We start from the raw sequence: 22,181 nt of genomic DNA, 5'->3' as shown, positions 1-22,181 counted from the left end.
AAAAAATAAAAAAGCAAAGAAAAGAAAGAGAAAAAAGGCACTCTAATGGAGTCATTTTACTCCTGAGTTTATAAAATATTCTCTAACTCTTGTTTGATATTTAAACAGAATTGTGAAAACTATAAAGTATAGCATTAGGTGGTAAAGTTGACAATCTAGGTTAGTATAAAAAAAATAGTTTTCCACTGAAGACAAAAGGGCAGAGGTTTGTGATTTCTATTTTACTTTCATATATTTTTTAATTCAGCCTGAGAAAAACAACACAGAAATATCATCTTATATTCAAATATTTAATGAACATTCATTTCAGAAAGAGTACAAAGGGGACAGTACATTGCAATAAACAACTGGAAATGATCATTATCCTCATGAGTCAGTCTTAAAGACCAGAAAAAAAATTATTACTAAAGAACAATAAATATTCTTCATAAAATTAATTGTCCTTTCTTTAAGTATTATTAGATACTAGCTCTATTTTGTTAAGAAGACTACTAAACTGTAGTAGTGGCAAAAAATATACTCTGCTGAACTATGATCACACTAGAGCATATTTCAATTATTTTGCAATGTTGAATAGCAAAATTAGAGAGTAACACAATAGAATAAAACCTTTCTTTGGCGAAAATGACTAAAATGTTTCATTAACACTTTAGAACTAAATGTGAACTTGTGTTTAATGCTACTAAAGGCTTAATAATCTCTGCAGGAACTTGACAGTTCAAAGTGAGATGCAAACAGATGCATTGTGGGTTATCAAAATGTATAAATTAGATATTCAATGAATATGTTCAGTTTTAGAGTAGATAATGGAAAGCATATTCCAAATATATTTTCATCTTTTATCATGACAGGAGAATTCAGCTTCAATTAATTAAGATTATTTTGGTAGGTTTTTATTACTAATCTTACAGTGCCTTTCAAGAAATTGGAGAATTCATTCCTAAGAAGTGAATAGCTTGTTGAAGAATTGCATGCACATACCAGCCTTTAGCATTAACAAAATAAGAAATGCTGAATCCTTATTGAACATATGTTAAGAAATACTGAATTTTTACTAATGAAACGCATGTTCTTTCTTAATCTGCTGGTAAATGATCAAAAGAAAGGAAAAACTGATTAAGTAGGAGCTAGGAACTGTGTAACTGTTGATTGGTTCCTCCATATCAATGATTCAAAAGTCACCCAAAAATGCATCTCATTGTCAAAGTATGTGACATACAACAGGAGAATTTGGAAGAACAGGCAGTCCTTGAATGTCCTCAGGATGATTGTCCACAGCACTTCTTCAGAACAGCAACTGAACTGCACCTAAGAGAGCAGTATATCCAGATGTATTAATCTTTCAGGCTTAATTCTTAAGACCTAAGTTTAATGAATAAATGGGATCTTATGGTTTCCAAATGACCATTTAGGAAATGGATATGCAACCCCTTGACTGTGTAAGTAAGCCCTTATCATGAAAAAAATTCAAAGTGCCTCCATGAAAATTTTCTTACCCATTATACACTTTTACAGAGAAGCACAGAATTACAGAAGTTACATGTTTGACCTTGGTATTTTGAACACTGCCAAGAGCAATACTCTCTTAAATTTTCCTCTCCTAATTAGTACAAGCTGTCTCTTGCTTTTTATCTCTCCACATTTAAGTGGAAATATGAGGCAAAAAAAGACAAATTGTTCTTTGCTCCTTTGCTAACTGCCACCAAGACAAATGATACTCCTGTAGGTTATGGGGGCACTCAAGGAGCTAAAAGCCCTTTATTGCATTCTACTAGTGCCATGTGTAATAAAGGAATGAAGAATGGACAGCACACCATATCACTTAGATAATGAACCACCTACTGCACTTGAAGCATTGCATGTTTCTTGGATACCCATTCCACTGTTCACTCCTAAACACATATATTTGAAGAACAAGGAGATTAAAAAATGTGAAGATATAAGGCTATGAGCATTGCTGGATGTACACTTAGCTATAGAATTGATAAAGGTCTAAAACTCATTTTAAGGATGAGAAAAAATAGTACCACCCTTCATTCAAGAAATATAGGCAAAGCATAATACGTGGTGAGGATTAGATAGAAGAATACAACTAGAAATAGTGGTTAAGGAATGCTATTCCTTTAACAATGACATTTTTTATTTTAACCCATAGTCTACAATAGCGTAAGTTATGGACTGTTATACTCTGGGTGGTAAGAATATGGATGCTTCTAGTTAAGTATGGAAATAGTCTCATCCAAGTTAAAATATTTTTTAAAGGAATGAAGAAAACCAATGGTACAGATTAAAAATGGCTCACAGTTCGACTAGGTCATCATGATATATATTTTTAAAAATGTGTCATGGTAGATTTTCATTGCCAGTGTAAGAAACATTGACTGACTTCAACATGCAATTTTTTCTTTAGACTAATAAATCTAAGTAGCAATAGGACTTAGTGCCTCAAATCTGGAGACATTTATCTTGTGTGAACTTATAATGCTCTAACCTTGGCTAGAGAAGCAAGGTTGGAAAGATAGTAAGAGTAAGCTAAAATTCTTTCAAGTTGATAGTAATAAAAGACTCTCTATGCCTAAAGAAGAACAAAACAGAACCTGTGGAATGAATGTGTCTGCCAGATGAAAGCCAATTACAAAAGCATCTCCCCATGTTAGGTAGAAGAAAATGAAATATAAGCTCCACCCATGTCCTAAACTCAGTTACTGTGAGACACCCTGCTTTATAGTAGAAGCTAAAGTCCAAAAGAGGCATGAATTATCAAGAAATATAGCTGTCCTGAATACAGAAGTATGAATGACATAAAAGAGAAAAAGCATCATTCTTGGAGAGGACCTTTGGAAAGTTTCTTCAAGAAAGCCATATTTTACTTATGGAGAGAAGATAAGAGGAATACTCTGCAAAGGACTTGAATAGAAAGGAGATATTTTTTCTGATGACTGACTTTATACTTAAAATGGTAAAGAAGAAACCATCAGGAGTTAAAGATGTAGAAAAAACCTAGGCTAGTAAGAGGATATTGTAACCCATATAATATCACATTGAATATCTACCATGCACAGTGAGGACAATATTGACCATGTCTATGGTGGTAAGAGTGTTTGTAATGTTGTATGAGGAAGAAATTCTTTGAAATACTACAGGAAGTTTACCCTGTCACCTGTGAAGTTGGATCAGTGAGATACTGAGTTCCATGAGCAACATCGAAAAGAATACGGAATTAAACCACCATCCAAAGAGTACACATGGACAGATTCATGGCTCCAGTTTCACATGTAGTAGAGGATGGCCTTGCTGGGCACCAAAAGGGAGCAAAATTCCTGTCCTGCCAAGGATGGACCCCACAGTGTAGGAGAATGTCAGGGCGGGGAGACGGGCAGGGGTGGGTGGTTGGGTGGTTGGGTGGGGGAAACAGGATAACATTTGAAATTTAAATTAAAAAAATATCCAATAAAAGAAAAAGAAAAGAAGATGAATATGGGAATCTTTAAAAGCTCCCAGGGACTAAACCACCAACCAAAGAGTGCACAGCGAGTACCCATGGCTTCAGCTGGATTTGTGGCAGAGGATGGCCTTATCTGGCATCACTGGGAGGTCTTGTGGAGGCTTGGTGACCCAGGATAGGGGAATAATGAGCCACTGAGGTAGGAATGGGTGGACAGATGGGGAAATACCCTCCTAGAGGCAGGGGGAGGGAGAGAGGAGGGCATGGGGGGCTGGTGGAGAGGAAACTGGGAAGGGGGATAACTTTTGAAATGTAAATAAATAAAATAAGTAATAAAAAATGTTCCCCATTAGTCTCCTTATTGCAGTGGTGAAAAGATGGTTGTTACTTCCAGGAGCTACTGTGCCTCTATTAGAACATGATGGAGACAGTTTCCCCAACATGATATTACAGATATTACCTCATAACTAGTCACTTTCATGTCAACTTCTTTTCCAAGAGGCTGAGGAGATGGCTCAGTAGGTGAATTTGGATACTCAACATCCATGAAGCTGCTGGGAATGGCATTGGTGGGGTTAAGTACAGACAGGTGGATCCCTGGAGTTCACTGAATCGTTAAGAAAAGCTAAATCAGTGAACATCAATAGGTTCATTGCAATATTTTGTCTAAAAATATATGTAGAGAATGACAAAGAGTCCTTTACATATCCATCATATATGTATATAAAAATATATACAAAATAAAACTTAAGGATAAATCGCAAATAAACACGCTAAGATAAACAATTAAAACCCTTATCTGCCAACCTCTTTCCTTCTGCTATCTGTCATTGTATGTACAATATGAACCCATCAGGCTTGAATAAAGTAAATAGGAAGCTCAGACCTTAAAAATAAGGTTTGGACTCAATATAAGGAAAAAGAAAAGACCCTAAGCAATGTGTTGGGAGCAGAGTAAAATAAATGGAGCAAGGAGCTAATAGAAATGAGAAGAATAAGCAATGCTAAGTCAGCAACACCTAAAACTGGTATCTCAGTTTTTATTGGAAAACAAGCTGAAAAGTTACTACTAGGCATTTCCAAGTACTTTGGAACCCCTGAATTAGATACATTAAACAGTCCTTCCTGTTTTGTATTAAGATACTGAAAAAAAAAAAGACTACTGCATGATTACTGATAGCTTTAATCCTGAATCTTTAAGATTCAGTGACAAAGCCAGAAAACTGCAACCACAGAAGCTCAGAATACTGCTGATGACTGCTCAATATATAACCTAGAAACCAGCATGTGCCCCATGCTTAGCCTGTCCTCACTCTGTTTATCCCTTTCCTTTACCATGATCAGCACCCATTTAAACCACTCTTCAGCTCAGCCACTCTGACAAGTATGTAACCTCAATGCACACACATCTTACCCATTTCTTCTCTAATGTAGATCCTTATAGGCAAGTTTGTATAAAGGCATGAAGGGAGAAGGCACAAAATGTCATGCAGTAGGTCTTGTAGCTATATTGATTACATCACTATACATTGAATGTCAAAACAAAGTTTGAATGACCAATGTGGTTCTCAAAAATAAGCTGAGAGCACGGGAGAAAATGTCCCCATTTTTTCCTTCCAAGACAACCTTAATTGGGTAAGTAATTTTACTTGATTACTTTATGTCATAGTTAAATGAAACCAGAAAGCATCAAGCATTCATTAATCACAATGGAGAGCAAGCTCTGGGTAGGACCCACAGAAAGATGGTGATTATTCCATACCTTTAACATTTCCAGCCCTTCCTGGAATGCCTGCTGCAGAGTATCAGGCCAAGCTCTTAAGTCTGTGCCCAAATTTCATTTCCTCTGGAGATGTTTGTTTCGTTAGAATCATCTCTGAAAAGCTCCCTTTGCAACATACTGCAACATAAAACAATAAAAATTATTTCTAACTCACTTATAAAATATAATTTTGCATGAGACTATAATATAGGCATTTCCCCTTAATAACAAAAGAATAGTAACATGACATATTTTGCTAATAAATCAAATGAATTTTAAGTTCCTCACCTCCTCCATTTACTTCATGTATTTGAAAATCATCAAAGCATATATTCAGAGAAATCACTAAATCAAAGGTTTTCATATTACTATCCATAAAGTCCCAGAATATGAGATTTAAATTGATAAAAAAATATAAATCTGTTATCCTGCCATAATTGGGTCTCTATAGTCAATAAAGAGAACCCAAGAAGAATCATGAACCAAAATAAAGGAGATCTGGGCTCTGATCATTGTCCTGACACTCACTTGCTCTAATAATTGAAAAGTAATTTCATGATGTGAATCTTAGTTACCTTAATTCTAAAATGGTATAATTACTGAAAGAAACAGTCTTCACAGCTACTCACACTATTAATAAATATTTTACAAATTTTAAAGATAAACACAAATAGAAATAATTATCACTAAAATTATTATAAGGCAAATGTTAGACTTCAGAAAGGGAGCTGTTATTAAATATGTTGTATTTCCATAACATTTACTCTAGGAAACTATCATTTAATCACGTGTGAATGTAGCATATTGTTGCTAAGCAGAGAGGAAAATGACTGCATCACCCTCCAATCAGTGTAACTGAAAGATTCATCACTTCACTCTCATTTGTCCAGCCCCTTCCCTTGCTCTCATCTGTCACACACTTAAAGGTTTAGTTTTAAAACTAGAAAAAGTGATCCATGAGCAGTGAAAATTTGCAGTTAGTGTAGAATTTATGTTTATGTCATTTGCATAGATCAAAGTTTAACATAATGTATATTATACCATATTTCTAATAACTTACTAATTTTTTAACTGAAAATAGATTATCTTCACACAATATATACTGATTACAGTTTCCTTTCCTCCACCCCTTCCATCTAAATCCACATTATTTCTTTCTCTCTCTCACTAGAGTGCAATCATCTAAAATAATGACAATGATAATAATAATAATAATAATAATATAAAATCAAACCAGAATGGGACAGAACAAACAGAAAAAATAAACATACAAAGAAAAAGCGTAAGAAATACAAAGGATGCTAAAACATAACATTGGCATATGTGGAAACGTCAAAACAAAATTGAAAATCATAGTATTTAAGCAAAAGATCTGTACAATTTTTAAAAAGTAAAATTTCCAAAATATCATTGACCTTGTCTTATATTTTATATATAAATATAATATTTATATTCATACATATTATATATATTTTGTATTTTATATTTCATATTGATCATTTATAACTGAGCATGGTGATTTATTTTTGACATATTTAAGTTAATAAACTGTTCACAAAAACAGATTATAAAACATAAGAGAATAGTCAGAATTATACTAGAGCACGCAAGAACAGAGTATATACTGGTGTCAACACCAAATAATGCAATCCGTAGTAAATGGTTTGTTGCCCAGAGCATCAAAAAAATTCAGTTACATGAACATCAGATTTACATTTTTTACAGTTCTGGATGCCAGGTACATGATCAAAGTGTTAGGAAGGCCATGGGCATCTGAGGGCTAAAGGAGAATCTTCCCCTGCACAACATTCATTCCAATTTCCATTTTCATGAAGCCTACACTGTACCTCTCTTTGTCTTTTAATCCAAATTGGCAGTGCTTCCTTTATTCAACATACTCGAAAATTTTATCTGCTACATGTGTTTGGTCAAGGTTCTGCAATCTACATTCAAGGATTCTTGAACAGACTTTTCTTGGACTGCCCATCTCATTCTGTAGTATCTGTAGCTATCACTTAACTCATTCTGTAAGACTGTTACCCACCATCCATCAGGCTTCTTCTACAGCACATTTTCCCAACTAGGAATTTCCTAACTTCAGCACCCATTTAAAACTGCTTATGCTAAGACCAACCAAATCAGTAGCTGCCTGTTTCTTCTTCCTTAAGTTTATCTCATTCACATTTTACTGTAAGCAACAAGCACTCTTATGAATGATGTCTCTGCCTCTGGAAATTTCTCATCAGTGAATCTCTGTTTCTCTCCCTACAGTTGGACTGAAGGGCCAGTTGAAATTTATTTTAGAGTTATCGTATTTCTTAATCCTTATTTATATCTGTGATATCCCAAATACATTTTCAGGACTGGGGTTAAGAGTGGGACTTAGCTTTTAGGGAGCTCTATTAGATCCATTATAAATGGAAAGTTGGTATTTTTGCCCTAATTATGCACCAGGCTTTTTGGTTTATTACATGAAATTTATGATAGCCATATTCTTACCAGCTTAATGAAATAATGTCAGTGTTCACTGTAGCAGCTCTTATTCAAAATTTAGGGAGATACAGAATACCAAACGGGACAAATAGGAAGCTACCTTTAACTACAAAAGTTTACCTGATTTTCTTCACAAGAATTTATCCCTACAAATGTGTGAAATCCAATCCTAGATGTATGAAATTAAAGCAAGGGACACAGAGCTGAGTGTCTATAACTTATTCAAATCCATCAAGAAAGCTCTAAACCATAAATACCAATAATGTATATACATATTTTCCCCAGGTCTTAAGACACTAAACTTTAATTGTGTTTTGATTGTGAATTCAAGCCAAAAAAATCAGTATTATTGACAAGGATATCTGTAAACAAGAAATCATAGAACGCTGTAGAAAATAACATATTTCCCTGCATCAATTCATTTGGCTTTAAGACGGTTTTTAGGAAAGGCAGCATTGTTAGCATTCTGAAACCAAAACATTCTAATGCTGATCAAGTATGCCTTGAAGTTACATAATAAAAATTTGATTTTTCAGTTAAAAAGAGAGGACCTTGTATTTGATCAATTCAAAATAACAGCATTAGCTTCAAAGTATTATTAGTAGTTTTAGCTATTGTCATAATTTCAAAAGGCCACACATTTTCCTATTTTCCAAGGTTAGTAAAAATAACTAAACCAATCATCTGAGAATAACTATATATGCTGGTTAAACATTACCATCTTAAAGACATGCAAAAACAAGCAAAGTAGACTAGGCAGATTCTAGTGTGCTGGGGAAAAATTAGCTTGAACTTACCACATTGGATCATAGCTAACTTCTCTTTAAGGCTGAAGAGCATATTTCTGAATGTATAGAAATGGTATTAGTTGACTAGAGGAAGATAGTGCTAATTATGTAGACTCGAACCTTGTATGTCCACTCTTTATTCTCATCTGCCAGCATTGCCATCAGAGGTTAGCATTGTTGTCATCCCAATGGTGATGTGACATGTTTGGAGGTGGCAGTACATTGTTTATTATTTACACAAATACTCATTTCAGGATATATTAAAAGAGGCACTTATTTGAAAATGCATACAATAAAAGAGAAGGTACCTGAAGCGTAAACTGTCAAATCATCACCAGATTCTTCTACTTCACAAATTTTCACTGGGTTTCATTCTCTACACATGGATGCCCACCTTGGCAGCATAGGGATGGTCATGATTTTAACCCTACTGTGAGCCTATATCCTTTATGCTTCTATGGTTAACCACATAAACAAGCATCATTCTTAGGGCACTGCTACAAATCTATGCTCACCCATCAGAATACTTTTATCGAATTGTCACCATGTAAACTGCCTGAAACCTCCTGATTAGCTCTCTTCCAAATGCATGCACAATATCCACTTTGACCAAGGCCTGATCATAGACCACACAAGTAGAGCAAGCATGTACTAACTAATCTTGTGATTGCAAGTGTTCAATTAAATGTATCATCTCATATTTGTTTGCAGTTAGCCTTTTTCTCTCTAGCTCATAAGGACATAATAAGGAATATTTGCCCCTGCTTCTGACACCATTTTACTCAATCTTAAAAGGAATCAAATGGAAACTGGCAAGACTGCTCCCTAAAAGAACTAAAGTTATGTAGTTCCCACCAGAGCAGAATCCCTGATGCTTTAGAAAGGAGGTGAGCCCAAAGAGGTAGAGAGTTGTGTCATCCCAGAGCCCATTCAAGAGCCAGTTTTCTTCCCATCAAGTAGCAAGATCTGGTAATGGGTGATGCCTCACTCAATCACAGCACAGGCACTAAAAAAGACATACTCCAGGGGCAAGAGACTGCAGCATGGAAATCGACAATGTTCATCTTCAGCATTCCACAGCTTGGCTGTTCTTATCAGAGGAGAGGATAGCCAGCAAGTTTAAAGAGTTGATGAATGCTATGATCTATGAACATCATGACTGAAAAACATTGGGATGTACTTTAGTATGCAGGGGACTATGCTGTCAATATTTACAAAAGTATGGAAGGGTGAAGCAAAATTAAGAGGAAAAGGTCATAGAAATAGGGGACACATGTAGGCATGAACTGTTTGCTCCCTACTTTTAATAAGTGTTCAACCTCTCCTCTAGCCCAACATAGGCTGCAGAAAAGAAAAGTTATTAGGATATGGGGGAGGTGGTCCTATTAAGCAATAGGGGTGAAATAGAACTTTGGCATTAGTTCAGTCCTGCAATAAACACTAGATACCATTTAGCAAACGTAGACCAGTCTTCTAGGCACACAGACACCATGCATGATGAAGCAGGTAGAGTTCAGTGCTTTCCACAATCAGATACCAGGCAGCTGTAGTTCTGAAGAAATCACCAGTATGTCAACTAGCCTGAGGCCAGGCCACAGAAGCAACAAGCTGCCACGGGAACCTCAAGAGTAGTTCTTGGGTGAGTTTCTCTCAATAGTGGATTTATCACAATTTGAGCTCAACAATACTACGTAAGGTGAAGCAATACATATGTGTCGTTAGCGAAAAGTAACAAGGAAGAACAAATTAAAGTAAGTTTAGTGCTCCTTTCCAACTGTCTGTGGGGTCATATTTATATTCTTTTATCAAGCATCCCTTCACACATTTGCTATATCCAAACATTCTTTCATCTGTGTCCACTTCAGGAAAAGTCTTTCACTTGTTTGCTTTAGCAAGATATCCTTTCATCTATGTGCTCCAGCAAAACATCAATTGACATAACTTCCCAAAGAACTAGAAGTTTCCACTTCAGACACACATCTTTTTTCCTGTATACCCCAGGATAGTATAGAATGGTGTATTTTTAAATATAAAGTAAATATTAATTATATTACTGTCTTTATAGGGAGTTGTAGTGGTTAACTTTTTGTCAATTTATGACTGGTTTGGGGGGTGATATTAGCATTTAAATCAGTAAACCTGGAATAAAGCAGATTTTCCTGCATGATTTCAGTATGCTATTACAATTAGCTGAAGGTTTGAATATACCAGAAAGACCAGCTTCCCTCAGCAAAAGCCTCTTAAGCAAAATTTCAACTAAGCATTGATCCATCAGGGTCTACATTTTTCTCATTCATTATGTTAAATGTTGGTCCATTCGGTCTATATTATATATGTGTGTGTTTAAATTGGCTCTATTTCAGCTGTGAGTTGTAATTGACTAGGTATATATGATTAACTTCAATTAAATGCATATAATGTGTACATATACATATCACAAGCAACCTTTTCTGCAGTCACAGCTGCATGTGCCACATTGCTGAACACTGTTGAACATGTGTAGCCACATGGACCTTTCCCCGAACGTATCCACTCTGGCTGCGACTGTTTATGGGCTCCTTGAAATCCTGCAAGGAGTGGTCTTTACAGACAATCCTTCTTTCAGGAGCAGCATCTGTTAGAGCTGCTCCTATACTCCCATTCTTGTCTAGCTACTTACTGTCTACCTTTAAAAATGCTACAATTAGAATCCACATTGCATCCTAGACATGAGCATAAAAATAGTAAAAAATGCTTGGATTTTTCTTATTGGTTTTATTTTTTAAATGTGTAGGTTTTCAATATTGACACATTCTAAAATTTTTAAATTTTTAGATCAGTTCTATGACACCTTCTGTCATCAAACCAGTGTGCCTCTCATTTGTCCTGAGACTGTGGCCTTGAACACCCTTCCTTAGGCTAGCTTTAAATTACAGTATATCCCTAGGAAATACTTTCAAGGCCAAGAAAAGGAAAAACAGTCTTTTACTGGCAACAGCTACTGGACCATGCACTTCAAAGTTTGTATTAGTCTCCTAACATTGAAGATGTGGCTTAGACAGCACACATCTTTTATCACATTTTTGGAGAACACTAGCTGAAAATCAAGATGTCATTAGTTTGGGCTCTTCTGGGGCATAGTTCTTTATCTTATAGATGACCATGGTACTGTAGGGCATGAACCAGAGTGGAGTAGCTGACTATGAAACATGGTCACTGTGCACCACTTGCCAATTTGTAACTTCTACCACTTAAACAAGTCAGGTGAGGCTGACCTCCCACACAATGTTAAAGGAAACCATTTTATCATCCAGATAGGCATCAAGGGATAAGAGATGCCTAGGGTGCATGGCAAACTCATCTCTCAAGGCTGACTGTGACAATGGAATCTTAATCAGCACATATTCTTCCTATTGCAGCCAAGGGACAGTAGCAAAACCTCATCTGGACTTTCATGTACCTGGTGTCATATGACTAGCTCAGAAACATCAAAGGCCATCCTTTCTAGGAGGGATGAGTATGAACCCAATCTATTTCAGATAGCTATTCTTCAACAGAAGATGAGGCACTCCAAGTACTCTCTCCATTTAATATTGAGAGATACAAGCAATAAAAGCAATGGAGAGCTGAGTCAGCCAGACATGCCTTATACTGGATATAGACAGAAACACCATCTACTTGCAGAGAACTTCCACAATGTTTCTGCAAACAGTCTGAGAGCAGTTTCAATTTTTTTGTGGTTTGAATGAAAATGGCCCCACAGTCCCATAAGGAATGACACTATTAGGAGGTATGGCCTTATTGGAGGAAGTATGTTACTGAGAATGGGCTTTGAGCTTTCACAAGCTCAAGCTAGGCCCAGTGAATGATTCTAGCTCCTTTTCCTGACTATGCTTGCAGACGTAGAGCTCTCAGCAAGCTGTTCAGTACCATGCTAACTACATGCTTACTTATTCCCTGCCACAATAATAATGGACTAAACCTCTTAGTGTAAGACAGCTCCAATTAAATGTTTTCCTTTATAAGAGTGGCAGTGGTCATGGTATCTATTTACAGCAATAAAGCCTTAACTATGACACCATTCTTTAACTGTTACATTTTCACTTTCAGGTAGTTCAGCAAACTCTAACTTACTATGTCTAGGGATTAGCACTAAAGTAGACTCTAGCTATGATGTCATGTGGGGATATTTTTAACCAGCTGAGAAACATTTTATCACAAAAACATTTCCTTTAATGCTGCAGTTCTCAACTTCTAGGTTGTGACCCTCTTGGGAGGGGAGGTTCATAAACCCTATCACAGGGGTCACCTAAGACAATTGGAAACAAAGATATTTACATTATAATCCATAACTATACCAAAATTGCAGTTCTTAAGTATTGATGAAAATAATTTTATAGTCATGACAACATGAGGAACTGAACTTAAGGGCTGCAGTATTAGGAAGACTGAGAGCCTCTGCTTTAAACTATGTTAATCTGATAAGTGGGAGTCATTCAGCAGCTATAGAGAAAAAAATTAGAAATCAATAATTCACCTCTGCTTATTATGATGCAAATCAGTAAGATTTTGTTCAGTGACAACTATGATGTTTTTACTTGATCATTAAAAAGACTCCCCACCCTCTTTTCTACATCTCCCAAGAGATTGCCTGAACTTTTTTTAATAAAAGACTTCTATCCTTTAATTTAAATTTCTATTTCATTCTCAAGGGTCCACTATATTTTTCACTTATGTATGTGTTGCTGAATATATTATTCTTGCCTGCAACTTTTTAATTATTATAATTACTCATCAGTGCCCTTTATGCATTCTTGTCTTTTTAAGTGGCCACTTTAATTATCAATACACACACATCATAATTTCCAAGCAATACAATCTGGTGATTTAGGCCTGTTCACTACAACTCCTGAAAGGACAGGTCTGAGTCATTTAGCAAGGCACTCATGCTGTCCAGATAAATTTCATAGGAGAGATAAATTTTGTAATGCTACGTAAGAAGATGTATGTGTGTGTACGTGTATGTGTGTGCACACGCGTGTGTGTGTGTGTGTATGTGTGTGTGTGTATGTACATGAGTGTGTGTTTAGTTTTATTAGGATTTTTTAAGTAAGTCTTTTCTTCACTAACCTTATGACAGAATCAAAAGTTTGAATTCTAATTTTCCTAAGGAGTGGGTAACCAAAAGAACTGTCAAAAGGTAGAGACTTTAGCCATGAGGTTATTAAGGAAACATCAGTTCTGGCTTTCCAAAAGGCTCAATTCTTTTGGTAAAGCATATGACTCAGTTCCATGTTCCTATCTCAGACTCTTCAATGTGCAAAGTAGTGTGTTTTATACATTGAAACACTGTGCTCCACTGTTAAATTCCTTTACCCTGTCAACAGTGATATGATCAATAATCATCCATTACCACTAAGAAAATAAAATTTCTGTTTTGTTAACTACATGAATATCCAAATTAACCATAAATAAAGTTCATGGATACACATTCAGCTGCTCAGCTGGCAAATAACTACAGGAGATACACAATCCAGGGTTATGTAATACAACTATTTAAAAATTTGTTGGCATTTTTGTCTATTAGATAGTGTGAACTATGAAAGTTTCAATAAAATTATTAAGAACCTTGATTTCATCTTTAAGACCATCACAATCTAAAAACTGTGGTCCATAAACCACTACCCAAAGACTACACATGGACTGACCCTGGGCTCCAACCTCATAGGTAGCAATGAATAGCCTAGTAAGAGTACCAGTGGAAGGGGAAGCCCTTGATCCTGCCAAGACTGAATCCCAAGTGAATGTGATTGTTGGGGGGAGGGTGGTAATGCGGGGAGGATGGGGAGGGGAACACCCATATAGAAGGGGAGGGGTAGGGGTTAGGGGGATGTTGGCCCGGAAACCGGGAAAGGGAATAACAATTGAAATGTAAATAAGAAATACTCAAGTTAATAAAGATTAAAAAAAATCTGTGGTCCAATTTAAAGCAAATGGTATGTTTCTAAAAAGACAAACACACACACACACACACACACACACACACACACACACAGAGAGAGAGAGAGAGAGAGAGAGAGAGAGAGATGCATAAATTTGAAGTAAAAATTTAATCACCTACATAAAAAGACATGTACTATGTATCACCTGCTTATAAATACACTCAGAATTTTCCCTGAAGTTCAAATGGCAGGCATATAATTTATAGATACAGTTTTGTGAGCTGAATAGAAACTGTACTTTTCAAACTGTGGTGGGTGGAATCTTGTACAAAGAGAACATGTGAAGTTCTATATGTTGATGAAATTGTCTATACCTTTCAGGCAATTATTTCAAAGAGACTGCCATTTCCCCTCATTTTCAGAACAGCTCATAGAAAGGGATGAAGCTCCCATTAACAAATAGATCTTTAAGATAAAAGCAACATGATCTCTTATAGGTGTTTTTATTTGATTGATGATTCATTGATTGATGGACACAAACAAACCCTCCAGGTGTGTCCAACCTTGTGCAATTAACATACAGCTTTTGTTATCTCAAAGATTATGCTAAGATGTTTGCTTAATAGTTATTTACAACATTGCAAGAAAATCTTATGTTTAACTAAGTTTAAACCAATGCAATAGGGTCACAGTCCTAGCTATCCTTGGGCAAACATAAACTGCAGTCCACAAGTAGGACAAGAGATGAATATTTGGAAACCAACCACCCTGGAACACTGTCAGAGTCAGATATGTTAGAGAATAATTGCTAACCACAATTTTGTATAAGGTAACCCTAACTTCAGGGAACCATAAAGTTATTGAAGTTTTTAATGGAAATATATTTCTCTCAGAGTAGGTAGATAAACACAGAGGCCAGGAAAAGTTCACATGAGGTTGTGAATCACTAGCCCTCATTTTTTTAAGTTAGATATTTTATTTACATTTTAAATGTTATGGTCTTTCCCAATTTCCCCTCTGCAAACCCCCTATCCCATCCTCCTTTACCCTGATTCTATGAGGGTGCTCTCCCACTCACCCACCCACTCCTGCCTTACCCCCTAGCATCTGTTAAGCTGGGGAAAGAAGCCTTCACAGGACCAATGGCCTGTCCTCCCATCGATACCAGATAAGTCTCCTTCCACTCCTTCATTCCTTCCCTTAACTCCTCCATTCAAGTCCCTATGATCAGTCTGAGAGGGATTTCCAGCATCCGCATCTGTATTGGTCAGGGTCTGGCAAAGCCTCTCAGGAGACAGCTGTATCAGACTCCGGTCAGCAAACACTTCTTGGCATCAACAATAGTGTCTGGGCTTGGTATCTACATGTGGATCCCCAGGTGGGGTAGTCTCTGGGTGGCCTTTCCTTCAGTCTCTACTCCATGCTTTGTTCCTGTGTTTCCTTTAGACAGGAGCAATTCTAACCCAGCCTTCAATTTTATCATTCAAGCTTAGAAAGTACATTGTCTAAAACCATAAAACTAGAGGGCCCAAACCATAGATGAATGGACTATCCCTTGTACCTACTACCTTATTTCTTCAAAAGAGCAGAGAGATTCAGTTAAAAGAATTGTGGAGAGGGAAATAATATCCAGATCAGTGTATGAGTTTTTTTCCTAAGGGTAAAACAAATCTGTAATATTTCAGCTCACTTCTACAAGTGTTATAAAAAGCTTGGCCAAGCAAGATATCTCAACAGGGAAAGATGTTTACTATGAAACCTAATGACTGGCAAGCCTGAATTAAATCCTGAGAACCAATACATGGGAGGAGAGAACTGGCTCTTATAAGTTTTTCATTGATATCCACATGAAAGTTGTGGGATGATCTTGCCTCCCCCTGCCCCTTTTACATACAATAAGTAGTTTAGATGATAGATAGATGAATAGATAGATAGACACATATACAGACAGATGGTAGATGCAAGAAGTAAAAGGTGAAATTTTAAGCTTTATAAAAGTTAAAATATTTAATTTTCCATTTAAATTTCCATTCTGTCTTTATAAATCAAAATCACTGTAGCATGTTGAAACATATATACTTAAATTTGGGGAATCATTAAAATATTAGGTTATTTCTTCCCTTCCTCTTCCTCTTCCTTGCTTTCTCTCAAATTCATTACCTCTGTTTCTTTAATTGGTATGTGGGTATTTGTGTACATGTGTAGTTGAACACAAATTCTTATATATATAAATAAAACCAGATCAGCCTATATAATGCTATTTATGGGTGTGTTTTCAGGATTGACCACTTGGTATTGAATAAACAACCTGGGCAATATTTCTCCCACTCTCAGCTTTCTTTAGTTACTGGGAGTTCTTTGCTTAGGGGTGATGTCTCATAATCCTGTCCATGTTAGTATTTCTATTGTTGCTGTCCTTGTTCAGTTCTTTTTCAGACAGACATGTTGATGAGAAATTACAAGTATAGCTTCTCTGACATTTATAGAAAACTAAATTTCACTGAAAATCCCTCTTTCCTCTGCCTATCCGAATCTTTCTTTCCCCTCTTCTACTTTGATCCCTGAGCTTTAGGCATAGGAGTTGCATTGTAGATGTGCTAATTCTGGGTTTGGCACTCCACAGTAGTGTGATCTTTGAATTTTGATCACATGGTCTTTTCTGTATTTTTGTTGTCTGTCTTGGTCTCTGTCTGTTGAAACAGTCATTTATTTGATGAGGAGTAAGACCTGTTAAGTATCAGTGGGTAAAAATGTAAGCATTTAGAATGTAGTTAGGAATTATGCTAATTTAGTAAATGGATGTAGGTTCTCCTCCAAGATCCATGACTTCGCTATCTCTGGACATTTGGCTAAGTTTTCAGTAAAAGGAATAATCTCCATATTTCTGAGTGCTCCTCAAGATCACTTGGAGAGCTGTTGGTTACTGCTGACATATGTTGCCACTATGATACCCTCAGGGATACTGTATCCTGTTGGCTCACAAATGACCAAAATGAGCAAATCAATCCTGAGTAAAAAAATAATGCCAGCAAAATTACTATTTCAGACCTCAAGATATATTACAAAGTCATAGTGATATTAAATATATACCAGTGCAAAAAAAATGACATGAAGATCATTGGGACAAATTTGAAGACCCAAACACAAGTACACATAACTGGAGCCATCAACTATTCAACAAAGATCCCCAAAACATATTGTCCAAAAAAGACAGAACTTACAACAACTGGTACTAGAAATGCTAGATGTCCACATGCTGAAAAATAAAGTTAGAATATATCTATCACTTTTTAAGGGTACCCCAGTTCCAGACCTCCTTTTATGAATATTGAAATCTCAGTAATGGTGAGAGTTCAGGGCAAGGTATATTCTTCCTCGGGACTTTAACCTCTTAACTCCTGTCTCATTGTCATTTCATCCAACATTGTCATTATTGTGCTTCCTTGGTCCTAAGGTCCCACTTTAAGTGTCATTTACTTGATGAGGGTATTCATGTTCAATTGAAAACATGTTCTTTCCCATTATTCTTTTAGATTTGACTCCATAATAACACTTTCATGATTGAATATCTAGTCATCTATTCACTGGTTTGAGTTTAAGGCTCCATATCAGCCTTAGCACAGACTATGGTGATTTTTTTAAAGCTCTATAACTAGCATTTCCCAAAGTATGAATCTTCCTGATAGGTATTTATTGAAGAAATGAGTAGTTTTTATCCTATTGTTATGAATAGATAATGCATGTACCCTCATGCATTTCCCACAACAAATACTCCACAGACATTTATCCATTGTTATTTAGATACATATTTAAAATAATTTCATTTTATATGGTGCTAATTTGAAATAGCGATGATGTCCTATCTACACATGTGAAAAATATAGGAATAATTATAGTACAACAATAATCAACCTGTATATGTTTGTCCATTGAAGTTTGGAGGTAGAAAAAGAGTTATTGCGGAAAAATGGTCATCCTAAAGTAAGTGCTTTTAGTTGTAATTTCTGCCTATCTCTGTAAGAATCAGGAATTTTGAAAAAGTCTCACATTTCTTTACGTCTCAGTTTTTTTGTTTTTTGTTTTTGAAAATAGCTTGAAGAAATAGTCTTTAAAAATATTAAAACTCTTAGGAGTCGTATGAACTTTCTAGCTAAGCAATAATAAACATGATTGTCATATGGATAATGCTAGCATTCATTTGTGCAAGATGCAAAGAACACTCAGCATTGATACTTTAATCTTTCCGATTCTAAATCCAATAATATTTTTAGCGATGTGAAATAACCATATAAAATTGTATGATCTGTACAAGTTCCTAAATTTATAAGCCATATTCATTCAGGATGCTTCATCTCTTATCTCATCTTAATGACTATACTACCCAGACTTCTTGTTATCTATAATTTATTCTTAATTGCTCTATCCCAAGGATACAAACTAAAATACCCCAAGTCGACTTGGAGGCTTACTGATGACTAGCACTGTATGAAACATCAATTAGATATGTGCTCATCCTGTCATGCTTCCCTAGAACTTCAATACAGTCTCTATCCCACTTATATTTCTTCTGTTTTTCTCTTCAGGAGTGGTTGGTTTGTGGATAAACTAGACTGTCTCTATCTGACAGGCCTGCCAAGAAGTTCTGGTCAATGCTAGCTCTTTCTCAGATGTCTTTATTGATTTGTGCATTGCTTTTAACTTGTTTTCAACACATCACTTTAGTGCCTTGTTTGATGGCCCTCTGACCTACTCATTATTGAATTGTTGTCCAGGAATGTACTCTCTCGCCCTGCCTGCACAATAGGGCTGAATACCTGTAGCACTGATCACCTCGACACTTTGAAGTGGTGGCCATATAATTGTGATAGATGTCTCTACAGACCTGATTCAATAATACTTGGTAAAATTCAGTTACAAAATAATGAGTTAGGTATGTCTTTCATCTATAATCATTCTATAGTATTAATATTATTAACCAGCTTTGTTCAATTAATAGATAATATTAAGTGTTTGCTGTTGGCCTAGCACATGGTTGAAAATATTCTCTCTCTCTCTCCCTCTCTCTCTCTCCCTCCCTCTCTCTCTCTCTCTCTCTCTCTCTCTCTCTTCTCTCTCTCTCTAATATAATGTATAATCTTGTAAGAAAAATGTTTTTGATATTTAATTATAAACTGATTATTAGGATAATATAAAACAGCGCTTGAATGAATGTTGTAAGTATACATGCAGTTAGGTTTTTGACAAGTATGTGGTTACAGACAGGTGTGGTGATGAAGGTTCTGTTATATGTAAGATATTTCATAATTTTAGAAATAATTCAGCATAGATTCTAATGGTGTGAACAAGCCTAGTCACAGTCAATATTAAAATTTTCCCTTATTCACTAATTAAATATTGTTGGAAATTTTGTTTTCAAACTCAAAGTCTATTATTGATAAACTTGGAAATATTAACTTTATAGGCTTGTGGTTGAGGTTAAGGTGGTTGAAGTTAAGATGGATTAAACTTATGAAATCAATGTTGTGGTGAGATAGAGCATACTGAGTAGCACTACTATATAAGACAGCAGTCAGCAGTCTTCTGCATGCGGAATGGACTAGGAGAATATTTCCAGGAAATTTATAACCTTCAGAATAGAAGCATGGATCTAGGAGGAAGCATGGTTTATGATCAGGTAGAAGGATGAAGTTACCTTGGTATAATCAAAGTAGTCTTCAGATCTTCTGTTAGACACTCTGATTCAACATTTGAGTTTGGACAAAGAACAAAACAAATGCAAACAGTTATAGAACTAGAATTTTATCCTGCTTCCAGCTAATTCAAATTATATCACTAGGAAGAGTTAACTATCATCTGTATGGTGCATAGCTCCAATACTCTCCATGGCAGTCTTCCAAGGGACGCTCACGCATTCTTAATGTGGGATGCAATCTCTTTGTCAAGTGGTGTCTCAATGCTGGGAGCATTCCCAACTTACACCAATTCAGGTTCAGTGTTTGACATTGGACCATTTATAAGCCAGCAACCCAAAGACAAGTCAAAGACTATGCCTTTAAGTTCTACCCACTTTATGGTGGGCAGAAAATGTTCTTTCAATTTTTATGAGAGTGTCTTTGTATGTCCATTTCAGTGAATTTTATCAGAGGTTACAGTGACATATGCTGTGAGCAGAGTTAGAATAGATCTGGGTATATCCATAGTAGCAATGGTGACAAAGAGCAGAGTTACTGTATGAAAGGAACAGCTAAACTACACCAAGCTAATCTCTACATTGCAGAAAAAAATGATTTCTTTGTGGAAACCAATGATGGAAAATAACAGGAAATTTTCCCATCATTTCTTGGAGTCTATAAGAAAGAAATACAACAAGACAAATAGTGTTGATGTTCTCGGCACCTATACATTTATCTTCATAACATCAGGCAGAGAATTGCCTGTCCAGAAGGCCCTTCAAACCCAGCTTTACTTAAACCCTTCCTACTCTTTATAGCACCTCTTACTTGTCAACTTCCAGTTTTACTTTTGGTATAAAGTACATGGAATCCACAGTTAGATTTTTGTTGCCAGGTATATCACGCCTTATGTCTCAGTGCCATCAAATCACCTGTTTGACTCCCATTTGAATTATTGCCAAAGAAAACAAAAAATGCTATAGGCTGTGGTGTTTTGGCATTGGGTTATGGTGAGAAAGAGGCAGCAGTGGGCTTCCATGTATACACTCTGATGATTCTTGCAGAAAAGAAAATCCAAATGGTACAAATGACATTTTACCTCTTTTGTTTAATACTTAAAACCTTACAATTTTGGCATATTGTGATTTTTGTCTATGTGTTGTCAAACCATTCAAAAAAGTGTGGAATTCATATAATTTAAAACTATAGGCTTTAGGGCCTATATTGACAATAGACCCTTAAGATTAGTTTAAGATAATTTTGTTTCCTTTTGGGAGTGTGCTGGCATTACAAATAAGCTGCTGATGGATGATCAAAATAAAGGGAGGGAAAGGGAGAGGCCACCTTCCTTGCTTCCTGATTATGATATGTCTTCCTGACAAACTGCAGAACTTACCAAGTCTCAAGAAGATAGTCCCTGGACATGGAAAGACACAATCTTGCTCTCAGACACTGGAAGTTCGCAGCCCACAGAAAAGATTCATACGCCACAGGAACATATAAAAATAAGGATGTGCTCCAGAAAATGAGAAAGAAGCAGAAGAGCAGCCTGCAATACTGCTGCACATATTGTACTAAGATACCCATTTAATAAATCTCACTATTAAGAAACGCAGATAAACTTTTGATAGAGCTCTCTTCTTTCCTTCAAAATAAAATTTCTTTCTCCCAAGTCTCTTTTACAGTCTACTTAACAGAATACAAAAAGCTGCAAGCCTACATGAACATTTGAAAATATATAAATATTGTGTTTGCTTATCAAAATCCAGTCTCCACTGAGCCTCAAACTTCAAACCTCCACAAACAATGAAGCCTGGGAAATGTATAAATCATGATGTTGCTCCTGGCTACTTCAGAACACCGATGAAGTGCTTAGCATCTTCAACCACCTGCATCATAATGGGCCATAAGCTATTCTGCTTTCTCAGAGGCTTTGATAAAAGCAAAGGGAAAAGCAGCATGGCCCATGTTTTGTATTCTGGACTGAATAAAACTGTTCTTTAAGCCATCTCACATGCCTTGCTGCCAGCACACATTTGACTAGGAACCTGGCAGTACTGGATAGTTTTAGAATGCACCCCATGGAGTCGTGAAGTAACA

The 22,181-nt window shown here is 36.1% G+C and overlaps 1 long non-coding RNA gene across 2 annotated transcripts; it reads right to left on the bottom strand.

Moving 5' to 3' along the window:
• Window positions 1–276: 276 nt before the first annotated feature.
• Window positions 277–21,905, bottom strand: LOC120103525 (uncharacterized). Of its 2 annotated transcripts, none has more exons than XR_005505894.2 (4): window positions 21,478–21,905; window positions 5,208–5,345; window positions 3,906–4,052; window positions 277–1,308 (listed from the first exon to the last, which is right to left on the bottom strand). It is a non-coding gene; the product is annotated as an uncharacterized LOC120103525 (long non-coding RNA). The 2 variants fall into 2 exon arrangements; XR_010052414.1 differs by lacking the exon at window positions 21,478–21,905 and adding an exon at window positions 20,102–20,162.
• Between the last annotated feature and the right edge of the window lie 276 nt (window positions 21,906–22,181).

The sequence above is a fragment of the Rattus norvegicus genome, chromosome 6, assembly GCF_036323735.1.
Source record: "Rattus norvegicus strain BN/NHsdMcwi chromosome 6, GRCr8, whole genome shotgun sequence".
NCBI classification, from domain to species: Eukaryota; Metazoa; Chordata; class Mammalia; order Rodentia; family Muridae; genus Rattus; species Rattus norvegicus.
This window is presented reverse-complemented; position numbering and strand designations above follow the sequence as displayed.